General features: G+C 35.1%; 1 pseudogene across 1 annotated transcript; it reads right to left on the minus strand.

The window, feature by feature from the left end:
- Positions 1 to 1,322: 1,322 nt before the first annotated feature.
- Positions 1,323 to 12,899, minus strand: LOC143604018 (putative chloride channel-like protein CLC-g; annotated as a pseudogene). Its single transcript, XR_013148210.1, has 7 exons — positions 12,782 to 12,899; positions 8,680 to 8,880; positions 8,397 to 8,574; positions 5,095 to 5,357; positions 4,747 to 5,013; positions 2,833 to 3,954; positions 1,323 to 1,649 (listed from the first exon to the last, which is right to left on the minus strand). The product of XR_013148210.1 is annotated as a putative chloride channel-like protein CLC-g (transcript).
- Positions 12,900 to 13,095: the final 196 nt, after the last annotated feature.

The following is a 13,095-nucleotide window of genomic DNA, read 5'->3' on the forward strand; positions in this document are numbered from 1 at the left end:
ATATGAAAGGGAGTGAAATTAGGGATTAATCGAGTTATACATTCACATCTCGCACTTCTCTCTGTAATATCACTTCTCGCAAGATCCATCATATATATATATATATATATTGGAAAGTTAACGTAAAATTAAATTAATGTGCTAATTGTGAGAATCAAGTAAAGTAATTATGTAATTACTCTACTTGTATATATAATTACTCTATTTGATTCTCACAATTAACACGTTAATTTCATTTGTATTTGATATTTGAAATAGTGTTGAATAGCATATATATATATATATATATATATATATATATATATATATATATATATATATATATATATAGTTTTTTGTATTGTTTATTTGCAATAGTGTTATATTATATACAAAAATTAAAAAAAATCGATATAGTGCATATGTGCATTAGTGTTGTATTACATATATGCGATAATGTGTTTTGCATACAATTATTAGTGTCGTATTTGCATATATTCAATAGTGTGTATTGAATAATGCAATTGTGTTGTATTATATGCAATAAAACACTATTGTATATATGCAATAGGCATTAGTGCACATATGCACTACGGTACTACACTAACAAGTTTTTTTTTTTTAGTATCAATATCATCTTATTAGAATCAGAAAAGAAAAAAATCACAAAATAATTTTTTTTAAAATAGTTAAAAATAATTCTTTACTAGTTCTCTAGTTCTTTCTTTAAGAGGAGTTCTCTCTAGATCTCACCCCTATATATATATATATATATATATATATATATATATATATATATATATATATAATTTTATTTTTTAACAACTTTTAATTTCTAATTAAAGATATACATTTTAATTTTTGATAATTTATAATATTTAATAAATATGTAATGATATAGTTTTGTTAAAAAAATGGTTGTAGTGAGTATACACAACAGTTTCAAGCTATTGTACATCACTTGTATAGTTGTATTAATTAATTAGTTAGAAAAACGTGTAAACATCACCACCATATTAAAATTCTTGGATTAACACTCATGAGTTTTAAAAATGAATTCAAATTCTCCAAGAAATTTAAATATTAAAGATTAATCATTTCACAGAACCGTAAGAACTACATAAACATATATTCTTATAGTTGACATTCAAATAATTGCTAGTAAGGTCATTCTCCAAATCAAGTTTATACAGATCGACCCAGCTTGTATAGTTCCCTTTTGGAACGAACCCAATAGACCTCTTATAGTTTAAGAGTCACATTGTTTATAAAATGTTTATAAACACGACCCAAATATATAAAATGAGAAACAAAAATGACTGAGCCAAATTCAATTATGCTAATAACTAAAATAACCGATGCATTGCTTGCATACATATAAACAATATTGAAGTCATATTATCTTAAAAACAGTTCTTGGTGAAGAGAACAAGTTCATATATATATACCAAACATACAATTTAAAGACGATATGAACTGGCTAGATTTAGCTTCCTCGATACACAAATATGATGGATGATTTAACTTGAATTTGAGGAGAAAAATTTGTTCCAAAGAGGAAACTTGAATCTTAATCTTTTCCATTTGATTCTTGCCAACAACGGGTGTAAACCTAGTATATGTTCAGGCATGAAATCATGTCTTGTCAATATCCCAACCACAGGCAGTCTCTGCAACACAATATTAAACAACATTTTTTAGCCTTTTTGGAAATATATGCAACAAGTCATCATCATCATCGTACTCCGTAAATCCCACCAATAGCAAAGCTATGGTAGGGTCTGAGGAGGGTAAGATGTAGGCAGCCTTACATCTATCATGTAAGAATAGAGAGACTGCTTCTAATGAGACCCCGGCTCGATAGTAGTTTTGCATCAAGCCTGAAACATAAGGCACATAACACTCAACCATTGAGACACCCGTTGATTGGTGCATGTACCTTTGTCTTTCAGCCATCAACGCCACCACATAATTCTTGACTAAACTTCCGCCACTTTTAACGTAATTATCACGAAATTACTAAAATAATGTAAAAGTTAGTGCAATTTCACTTTTTCCTACCTGAGGGCCCACACATATATACATTATAGGCGCGCACCGCAACCAGGGCGAAAGTGAAATTTATATAAAAATGAGTTAACCGGTAAGAAATTAGTTAACTGGTAAGAAATTAGCTACAAACAAGTTTAAAGTCTCAAGGTGTATTCAAATAATCAAATGCTCACAGCCTCTAATTTTTATTTTTATTTTTATTTTTTAGAGTTAGTTACATAAGTGGCCCCTGTAGTTTAATAAAATAACAGGGTTTGGAGTCTACTTTGAAAAGTAACAGGTTTGGTATCTATAGTTTATAATTTGTAACACGATTGGTATCTAACACTAGCTTTTGTTAAAAATTCTGTAATTTTTAAAATTGGAAAATTTACCCCATTAATGTTACGACTTGAAAACCACATTGACCAAACCTGCTATGAGATTAGCTAGATTACTGCTTCGATAACATTGTTTGTAATTATTAAATTAGTTTATTTATAACATAAAAAATGAGACCAGAAGTGTTGACGGATCAGCTAGACCTGACACACCTGTTTTGACCATTTCAACTTTCAACGTGTTTGCCAAACACCAAAAATTTGCAATGATATGGGTTTTATGTAAAAACCATCTGCACTGATAGTTTGATTAAGTGAGATTTAATAAAACCATTTTGTAACACGAACCAAAACCGATTTTCATAGTCTGTGTTTTATCTCAAACAGGTCATAAAAGAGAACATGTTAAACAGGTCAAATTCAGGCCCGACCCGCCCATCTTGCTAATTATTAAGAGCTAACTAAACGAAACTGAGCTTACCCCGGAAGTCTTGGGGACCACTAATAAGTGTCTTAACCCGACACCCCTAAAAAGTATAAGCGCCTTCGCGAGTGACATCGTTTCAACGAAAGTATAAGGCGAAGCATTAGTAAAAGGGTGCAAATCTATAAACATTTCTTTCTCGGCATCACTCAACTCAATATCATCAATCTTTTCAGCATATCCAAGGCCCTGTTTTGCAAAATCATTTGATGAAAATTTCTCCACACTATCCTCATCAGCTACAGTTGGAGTAACATGAAACGCCTTCTTCTTCAACAATGTGATAAGATGAGACCGAAGAATCAACCCGTATAAAACCGGTGCTTCAGAATAAGGGGGCTCGTCAACCACAGGAAACCCGTTATGACCCGTTGTTTTAAGCACATGGACAATATTAGCAACGAGTTCAATCCCATTAAATACACGAAGCGGGCCCGTAACAACATCACTGACGGTCGCATGTACGGTTCGGCGTGGGTTTCTAAATAAGGAAACCCTTTAAACTTCATTATCTGGTCGTAAACGTTTCCGTTAAACGCGTCAGCAACGGTTTTGGAAACGAGAAGGACGAGCATTATAAGTGGGAGTAACAATAAGTTGTTGGTTAACTCTAGAAGAATAACACATAAGGAAACCGTCATTCGCATTGTCCCACCGAGAAGTGAAGCAGCACCGAGAACCGCAAACAGCCCGTCGTTAAGATTAGAGGTTGACCCGATTAAAAGCGCGACAAGGCGACCATAAGACGCACCCGTTACGATTATGGGAATGAAGAGACCAACGGGTGCAACAATACCGTAACTAAAGATACTGAGAAAGAAGCAGGTGATGAAGAATATAAGAACTGAAGTTGGGTGAAACTCGGTGTCAGTGTTTTTGCTAAAGAGGTTTTTGATTGCATCATCGTTTGTGTTGAAGAAAAGACTTGCTAGTTCGTTGTATTCGTCAGGTTGGCATTGGAATTTCTTGAAGTTGCCAGATCGTCCGATGGTTGGGCATGGTTCGGACGCGCCAGCTGGACACGGCCGGCATGGTGCAACCCATGGTAATCCAAATAAGAGACAGGAAGTTACAATGGAAACCATGCAAGCAAGGAGTATTTTGTGAACAGTGCCTTTCCTGTTGAAAAAGTCAGAGAAGAATAGTTAAGTGCTTTCGGGTCAACCCAGCCCATTTCAACCCGTTACCCTGCTCATCCATCTTGCCACTTTTAAGTGGAGGTGTGCATGCAAAAAAAAAAACGATTTGCAAGGCATAAACAAATAGCAAATGGTTTGGTTTTGTGTCTTTGTAGTTAATGAAATTTTCATTTTTTTTTATAATGTTAAGTGATATATAAGACTTAAATAAACAGTGTAACCCAAATATTTTAGCCCAGATTCATTATGTTGGGCAAGTTTTTTTGGCCAAAAAAGCTCAAGCTCAAATAGTAAAACCGAACCAAATGTATGGATTTCCATTTCTTATTTTGAATGTTAAGTAATTTTTAAGTAAAAAGTAAAAAGTGTTGCCCAAATACTTTGGCCCAAATGTATAATAATCAATTAATCATTAATTAACAAAAAGTCTTTTGACTTTAACAAATGGTAAGTTTTTTTGTTCTTTAATTTTGAATGTCATGTGATTTTTAAGACTTTAACAAATAGTGTAACCCAAATATTTTTAGCCCAAATGTATAATAATCAACTTATCATTATTTAACAAAAAGATTTACCACTAAAACATAAAAAACCAAAACGATCGGTTTTCAAAAACACCAAAACTGAAATTTTCGGTTTTGGTTTGGTTTGAGCCCCAAACCGACTATGCACACCCCAACTTCATAAAGCAGGTATTCATAGAAAGACATTATCATACACTTGATATACCAAAAAAGCAAAATGATTACATGAAACCAAAAAGAGAGCTTACTCGTTGATTAAACTGTAAAGCCGGAGAACTTTACCCAGTAAAAAATTGTACAGACCACCTGCAATGCCCCCAATGACACCAAGAAGAAGAACCGGGGGCACATCTACTAGATGATAGCTTATATTTGCAGAGGTAACATCAAACATTATCAAACCCCCAGTCCCAAACAGTCCACATTTTCCACTCAAGCACATATCAGTTAAACCCCTAAGCAATATTGCAACAGCGGTTGAAAAGAAAGCTCTCCACAAAAGTGCACTTCTCCACCTGCAGAAACACAAATACGTAAAAATGCGAAAGTTTAAGAATATTGATGAAAATTGAATTCATGTATTAGTCTTTATTTACCATGATGCCATTTCTTCAAGGGCAAAAAGTACACCGCCAACAGGGGCACGAAAAGCAGCAGCAATCCCAGCAGCTGATCCACACGTTACAAGATCTCGCCTGTCTCTATCGTTATTAAAAAATCTGAACCATTTCCATGTCAATCCGTATTTCTTTGATCCACCCTGGCATGTTAAAGCTGCAATGATTGCCCCAGTATGCACCATTGGCCCTGCCTTGCCAACATTAAGAGATGATGACACAGCAGCGATGGTGCCAACAATCTGTCAACAAGTCCACTTAAATAGTATAAGTTAATAGCTTATTATACAAACACACTGATACAAGTCCACCATTGAAAATGTATTCAAGAAGGAAAGATCGAGTCACTGCTGCAAAAGTGGGTCAATTGAATTCTATCTTTGGAAACTGGCTGAATCCCCTTGGTCAAATCAATGGATGATTTTATTCAATCAATTTCCAGGAAATTAGGGCAAAGATTTCTGGCCTTAATTCTAGTATTTTAATAGTATAAATAAGAGGCTAGTTGGTGATTAGTAGTGATAGGGTTAGAAACTTGAAGAAGAAGAAAGGAGAAGAATTAACTCAAAAACAATCTGCTATCTTTTATTCATGATACGATAATTATTATATAATCAAACAAAATACTAAACACCCCTTTCTACTAACCATAAAAGACCTAACACGTACCCAAACTTAAAAATAATAACCAAACATATATAAAATAAATAATATCGTATCAATACTCCCCCCTTAATCATCTTTTTGCCCTCAAAAAGCGATTTAAGTAACATTGTCTTCATCCTCCTCTATTGCTTGTTTTTCACCCTCCACCTCGAGTATGTAAAGCTGTTTTTTCTTACACTTGTGCCCCGGAAAAAACTTTTCAGTACACCAGAAACATTCCCCTTTTGCCCTTTTTAACTCGAGTTCATCACCCGTCAAACACCTAGAGCTAAGAATTCCCGGTTTAGAAGTCAGCGGCTCGATGGCTCCAGTTGTTGGAGTTGGCAGCAATGGAAGTTTTGAAGCGTTAATTGGAGGAGTAATTTTTTCTTGAGAGTCACCGGTGGAGATTATTGCACCACTTAAATTGTTGTTGTTTTGTATCCGTGCCAACCCATATGCCTCGGGTAGGGTACGGGGCTTAAACATTTTGACCGGTCCACTGACCTCCTTTTTAAGGCCCTAAAGGTATAAAGTGACAGCTTGCGTTTCACTAATGTTTACCTTGTTCAGCAGGGCATCGAATGAATTGTTGTAGTCGAGTAGAGAATCAGCATGGGTTAAGGAAGCGATTTCCTCCAACGGGTCTTCGAACATGCTATCAGAAAACCGACTTGAGATAGCCCTAACATACTCTTCCCATGGGAGTTCTGCTACAGTAGCGTTTCAGGTCTTCATGTAAGATCGGTGCCACTGAATAGCATCGCCTTCAAGGTGGATGACAGCATGCCAGAGTTTCAAGTTATCCGGTGTCTCATCGATTGCAAAAAAATGCTCACAACGATACAACCACCCTTGTACATCTTCCCCATTGAACTTGGGAAAGTCGACCTTCCCGATCAACGGGTCTTCGAACATGCTATCAGAAAACCGACTTGCGATAGCCCTAACATACTCTTCCCATGGGAGTTCTGCTACAGTAGCGTTTCGGGTCTTCATGTAAGATCGGTGCCACTGAATAGCATCGCCTTCAAGGTGGATGACAGCATGCCGGAGTTTCAAGTTATCAGGTGTCTCATCGATTGCAAAAAAATGCTCACAACGATACAACCCCCCTTGTACATCTTCCCCATTGAACTTGGGAAAGTCGACCTTCCCGATCCTCATCTGTTAACCATCAATGGCCCTACCATAACTGAACATGTTGGATCTGCTCTCAGCCGCCACCTTCAAGATTTGCTCTTGTTGCTTCATCAACTGTTCTTGCTGCTTCATCATGGATGCTAAGGTTTCCTGGATATCGGTGATGGCTTTGTCATGGTCCTTGATCGCCTTGTCAACCTCTTGATTGCGTGTGTTTGTCATGGCGGCTAGGGATCGACTGGTTGCTTTGATACCTTTGATAGGGTTAGAAACTTGAAGAAGAAGAAGAAGAATGCTAAGATTTAGGAGAAGAATTAACTCAAAAACAATCTGCTATCTTTTATTCATGATACGATAATTATTATATAATCAAACAAAATACTAAACACCCTTTTCTACTAACCATAAAAGACCTAACACGTACCCAAACTTAAAAATAATAACCAAACATATATAAAATAAATAATATCGTCTCAAGTAGGCATTCAGATTGTTTACATTTACCTGCTCTTGTAATCGGAGACCACCCATCTCGAATCGGGCCACTATCCTTTGTTTCTAATAAGAAAACCTAGCCTTTTTTTTCATTCATAAGTTCTGTGTCTATCACACACACACACACACATATTGGGACATATTTGTTTCAGATTCAATACTATTTTGAGAACCGTGGGAACCGCATAATGCAACTGTATATAATGCATAAAATATTATCAGAAGTAGTGGGATAGAGAAACACAAACAGTTACATAGCCATCTTGTGTATCACATTCAAAGCAATAGGTGCAATTGTGCAAATGTATTATGCAGTTCTCGCGGTTCCCAGCATATTATTGGTTATATACATATGTATGTATAATGTACATATACACATAGAGGACGCTAAGCAGAACACAGTTTTTCGCTTAATGAACAACCAAAATCATTCATTTTTTCAACCTTCAAAATTTTTATAATATAATAAATGGTTGGTATGCAATGTTTATTGAAAATAATACGTAGAGACTTCCTTAGATTATATTACATACACATAACTCACACTTACACATGTATAAGTAAACGGTTAAACATTATAAAAACATATGAACAGCTTAACTTGATATTTCGTATGTAGATAACATGCCCAGTGTATTTAAGTACTAAACATTAAGAATATGAACTACTAGTCAAAGGTTAAAAAATTTAGGTTTACTCAACTGTTCTCGTGATAATTTAGTTTTTTGTAAGGTTGTGTGTAGTGGGTAAAGAAAAGGGCGACAAACTGAGATTTGGGGCGACAAGTGGAGGGGAACACCGCCCCCTGGCTACAAATGGGCAAAATGTGTGTGTGTACACCACTAAAACAAAAACCACCCCTTTGCTGACTGGGCGACACATGACACAAATTGCCCCATTTTGTAGCATCTCCACTACACATAGCCTAATGAGCGTCAGCCTTATTATGCATGCGTGTGTATTCTAGAAAAAGTTAATTAGAACATAAACGAAATCACCTTAATTAACAAAGTTCTAAATGAGAATATGGCAGGGGCATCAACACCATTTAAGTAAGCCTTAACTTCAGGTATGCCTGATCCAGTAGTCTCTGGTGCTATAAAAGTTGTTATCAAAACAGCAAACAAAGTAAGGCCTAAGTTTGCAGCTGCAAATATAAGAAATGCTGCCAAGTACCTGTGACAGAGCATATAGTACATTATATTGAATGTGATAGTTTACTGTTCTTGTGATCAATAGATTTTATATTCTTAGGACACAATTAATGAGGGGAAATCTAACCTGTTGGCAAAAATCATGTCAGAGGTGATAACAAACTTCACACCAGCAATGTTCTCAATGGCTAGGTTATTGAAGAAGCCAATGAGACTTACCACAATACCAATAATAAAACAAAGGATCCATTTCAAAGATATGTACTGGAATACCTGGGATTTACTTCTGTTGCGCCAATCTTGCTTGAAGACATCATTCTCTATGATCCTTGATAACACAAAAAAGGGGGGAAAATGTGAATAACCAACCAGCAAAATTACTTGTCACAGTCACAGACTCACGGGCCATACACAATTTCAAGAAACTTATCCTGATGTTTATCTGTTAACATTAGAAATTTAGGATCCAGTGTTATCATCCACTTAAAGATATCTAAGGCATGCTTCTTTTAGGAATAAAGAAACTCCATCTTTTGATTGTGCATAATCCATGCCTAAGAAATACCCAACTCTTCCAAATGTGTGGTCTGGAATGTTTAGAGCAAGTGGTCAATTAATTGTTAGTTCCTAATGAAATCATTTCGAATGATTATCATATCATTAACATAGATTATCAAGTAGGTACAATATAATCCTAAATTTCTCTAGCAGATTGAGCAATCCGCCTAACTGTATGTCATCATAAACTCCATAAAAATACCACCAATTATGCCAAACTAAGCTCTCAGAGATTGCATAAAGCCATACAGTGAGTTCCACGTTTGCATACTGATTCAGACTTGCACTAAGTAATGACTCCAGGAGGTTATTCTATGTATACCATCTTTTAAGATTGACATGATAAAGAGATCATTGCCCATAGGTTCACAGAGTCATAGACAAATTAAGTTGTATGTTAAGTCACTTTGGTATAAGAAAAAATGTCATTGCAGATCAGACAAAAAATATATGTGTATCTTAGCAGCGCGATAAGTATGCCACCTAGACATATTCGGGGAATGAAAATCCATCGACAACTAAATGTGGTTTCAAAGGTGTAACAAAACTATATCTCAGGTGCCATTTGAGTGCAAATTCGTCATTTTGTCAATGACTGTCTGATGCCATCGTGGATGGATAAAGTTTCTAATGCAGTTTTAAGAATAGTGCCTGAGGCGAATCCAGCAAAACGCCTAGATATACGAACATCGTAAGTAGGTGATAGACGGTTATAATTCAAATACCATTTAGATGGGATAAGAATTAAAAGTCGACCGGGATACCTTTACACTAGGAAATAGAAAAACTACCATTTTGCAAACCAAGAATAACTTTTCATGCCTATTAGTGGACAACGGGTGTGTGCGGTTGCATAGTAATTAAAAGCGTGCGCTTTTTGCGCTTAAGCGCATTTAAAGCGCCAGGCGCATTAAATGCGAGTTGCATGCCTAGATATTTAAAGCGCAGTAGCTGTTCCAACATTCCCAAGTGTATTATATATCATTTAAACTCAACTATTTAAGTGGTTCCATAATTAACTATATAGCACACAAAATAATCATAAAACTAAGAAATTTTTTGTTCTTAATTTCCTATTTTCGAATTTCTTTCTTTTTATTATGAATTTTATGTTCTTTATTTCTTATAATCTTATGTAACTTTAATATTCGATTCAGCAAATGGTTTCTTCTCAGTTTGATGATGATTAAGTTGTTTTAGTTTTTGGTTTTTCTATGTTTTGGTTTTTGGTTTTTCTAATTATTATGATGTACTTGGTACCACATGTTTTGGATTTCGGTTGTTATTAAGAATGAATGTATGCTTTCTTATTAAGATGTTCTATTATAATTAAAATTTTGTTTTTTAATGTGCGCTTTTTTTTTAAATCGGGCGCTTTTTTTGCGCTTATCGCCTGGGCGCTAGGCCCAGCCTCAACGCTTTCGAGCGCTTATCGCATTTGATAACTATGTGCGGTTGTCTAATAGACTAACTGGTTTGAGTCAGAACATGACTCTTAAAACCGGATCAAATGGGTTCAGATCAAACTAAATTAGAATCAAAGAGGTTGGGTCATAGCAGGTTCACTCGGTAAATTTATGATTTGTTTTATCACTTTTATGGTGGCTACTGGCTAGTGATGAAGGTGGGTGGTGGCAACCGGTAGTCATTCCCATACCAATCATCTGTCATATGCTTAGGCACTATAAAAAACAAGGTGTAATTTGAAGTAAACTTTTCAGAAATGAGCTTAATGATGAATTTGAGAGACTTATGCTGGCCTGTTCTGTTAACTACATTTTTATTCCCATTTGAGCATTCTTACTAGATTCAAATATGTGTGTGTGACTGAAGAGAGAAGATCTTTGTTACTGCCCAATGCCCATATGGTCGGTTCCACCGGAATCAACAATCTGAAGACCAAGAGAAAAGCCTTGACTAATGCAAGCCAAAGGATTAACCATGTGACAGTTAATGTTACAGATAGCACACTGAAAAGACTGGAATTTAAGATAAGCATCATTGCCAGCAAGCATCATCTGCAAAACCTGAGATTGTGGTTCCGAATGATGTTGTCTTATGGTCCCATATTTGTGATTGAGACTAGCGATTTACTAGTGAAATCAATGTGTAAATGTTTTTTGAATTTCTTGCCTTGAGAGTTGACCTATTTAATATATAACAAGACAAAGTAAACTAAATTTCAAATTATGATCTTCCATTATCATTACCATGGCTTACATCTAAATAACAAAACTGCAGCATGATAATCATGGACTAGTCCCACCTTATGCTAAACACAACAATAACTAAATAAAATAAACAATCAATCATATACCATGACAACTCAATGCAACCCCACAGTCTGATAACTATCAGTATATTAGAGATTAGTCTAAACCTGATTGTTTTATTAATTCGCGATAATTAAATTGATTACAAAATAAACCTATTTATAAGCGAACCAATCCTTATTAGACACTAACTCAAAAGCCCCTAGGTTTTGTAAACACGACAACTACTTACTCAAGATTAGTCTAACCCAGTCAGTCACATAACATTCAACTTCAAGCAGGTCATAACATGTTGACCGTAACGACAGGTGTGCCAGTGCAGTTGAGACACAGACAGAAATCAGTTCAAAAATCCTCACGGATTTCTAGGTTTTGATTGCTAAAATACATCAATAGAATCTTCCTAACAGATTCTTCGTTTTTGCTTAATCTACTATTAGTTATAACTTATAAGTGTCCGATTAACTTTGAACTTAATCATATTAACATTGAACTTCTGATTACAATTTTATTAACTAGCATCATGTAAGTTCATACAAAGTTCTAGCTCGTGACGATTCAATTCTGCAATCTAACACCGATATCATGAATATCAGTTGCAACACAAACAAACAATAATCCAGTAACGTTCAGTAAGCCAAATCTAATCAATTACTTAATTTATAAACGGACTAGTCCCACCTTATCCTAAACAGCACAATAACTTAAGCAAAAAATAAACATTAAATTCAAAAACCATGACAACTCAATGCAACCACACAATCAGTGACGTCAATTCAAACATGTTGACGGTAACCACGCGTAGACGGAAATCAAATCAAATCAAATCAGTTCAATATCAATCCTCCTAAGTGTACCGTGATTTTCTATGTTATAACAACTAGATCCATACATCAAGTAACAGATTCATCCTAACAGATGCTAAATCTCGATCATGTTAACTCGATAAAAACCTAACCTAAGTTATTAACTTTGAATGTTTGAAATGAGTGCTTATATATATATATACATATAGGAGGGTTATTTTAAGAACCATGGTGAGTTTTAAGAACTTTAACAACTCAATTTTGAACCACACATTTAATTAAATGTTATGAAACATGTGGCTGAGATTAAATTTAATTAAAAAATGAAACAGGAGAATAAGTATTTTTGATAATTACACAAGTTTAAACGTTAGTTACACATGTGTAAAAAGTCGATTCGGTGTGTAAAAAAATACCGTAATTTTTTGTACACTTACGTATTACGCATGTGTAAAAAAAGATTCGAAAAAAAAAGTTGTTACGTTGAATCTCAAGGTGGTTCTTAAAAGAAATCAATCATATATATATATACAGTGTTGGCCATAATTCACAATATACTAGTAATAAAGTGAAAATAAAAGAGTTGAGTTACTCGTAGTCGAGGCTTTCGATAGGGAGCCGACGATAGCAATCTGAGAGGTGGTGTTGGAGGCGTTACGCCGGAGGTGTAGCAGTGGCCACGTCATGGATTCTTCATCCACTGGTCCGTTGCCGTTAGTAGCTGACATGACTGACTTCACGCTCTCACTGGACTGCTCTTCGATAATCCTCTCTCATCTTCTTTCTATTCTATTCTCTCTCATATAATAATAATAATAGTATTATTTTTCTGTTTGGACAAAACAAAAACAGATATGAGAGGATGATATCAATCATTTAAAAACTTTTAAATGTTATTAAAATAAT

Source organism: Bidens hawaiensis, unplaced genomic scaffold (genome assembly GCF_021521415.1).
Source record: "Bidens hawaiensis isolate Kalapana, Puna unplaced genomic scaffold, B.hawaiensis_p1.1 tig00063694_1, whole genome shotgun sequence".
Taxonomy (NCBI): domain Eukaryota; kingdom Viridiplantae; phylum Streptophyta; class Magnoliopsida; order Asterales; family Asteraceae; genus Bidens; species Bidens hawaiensis.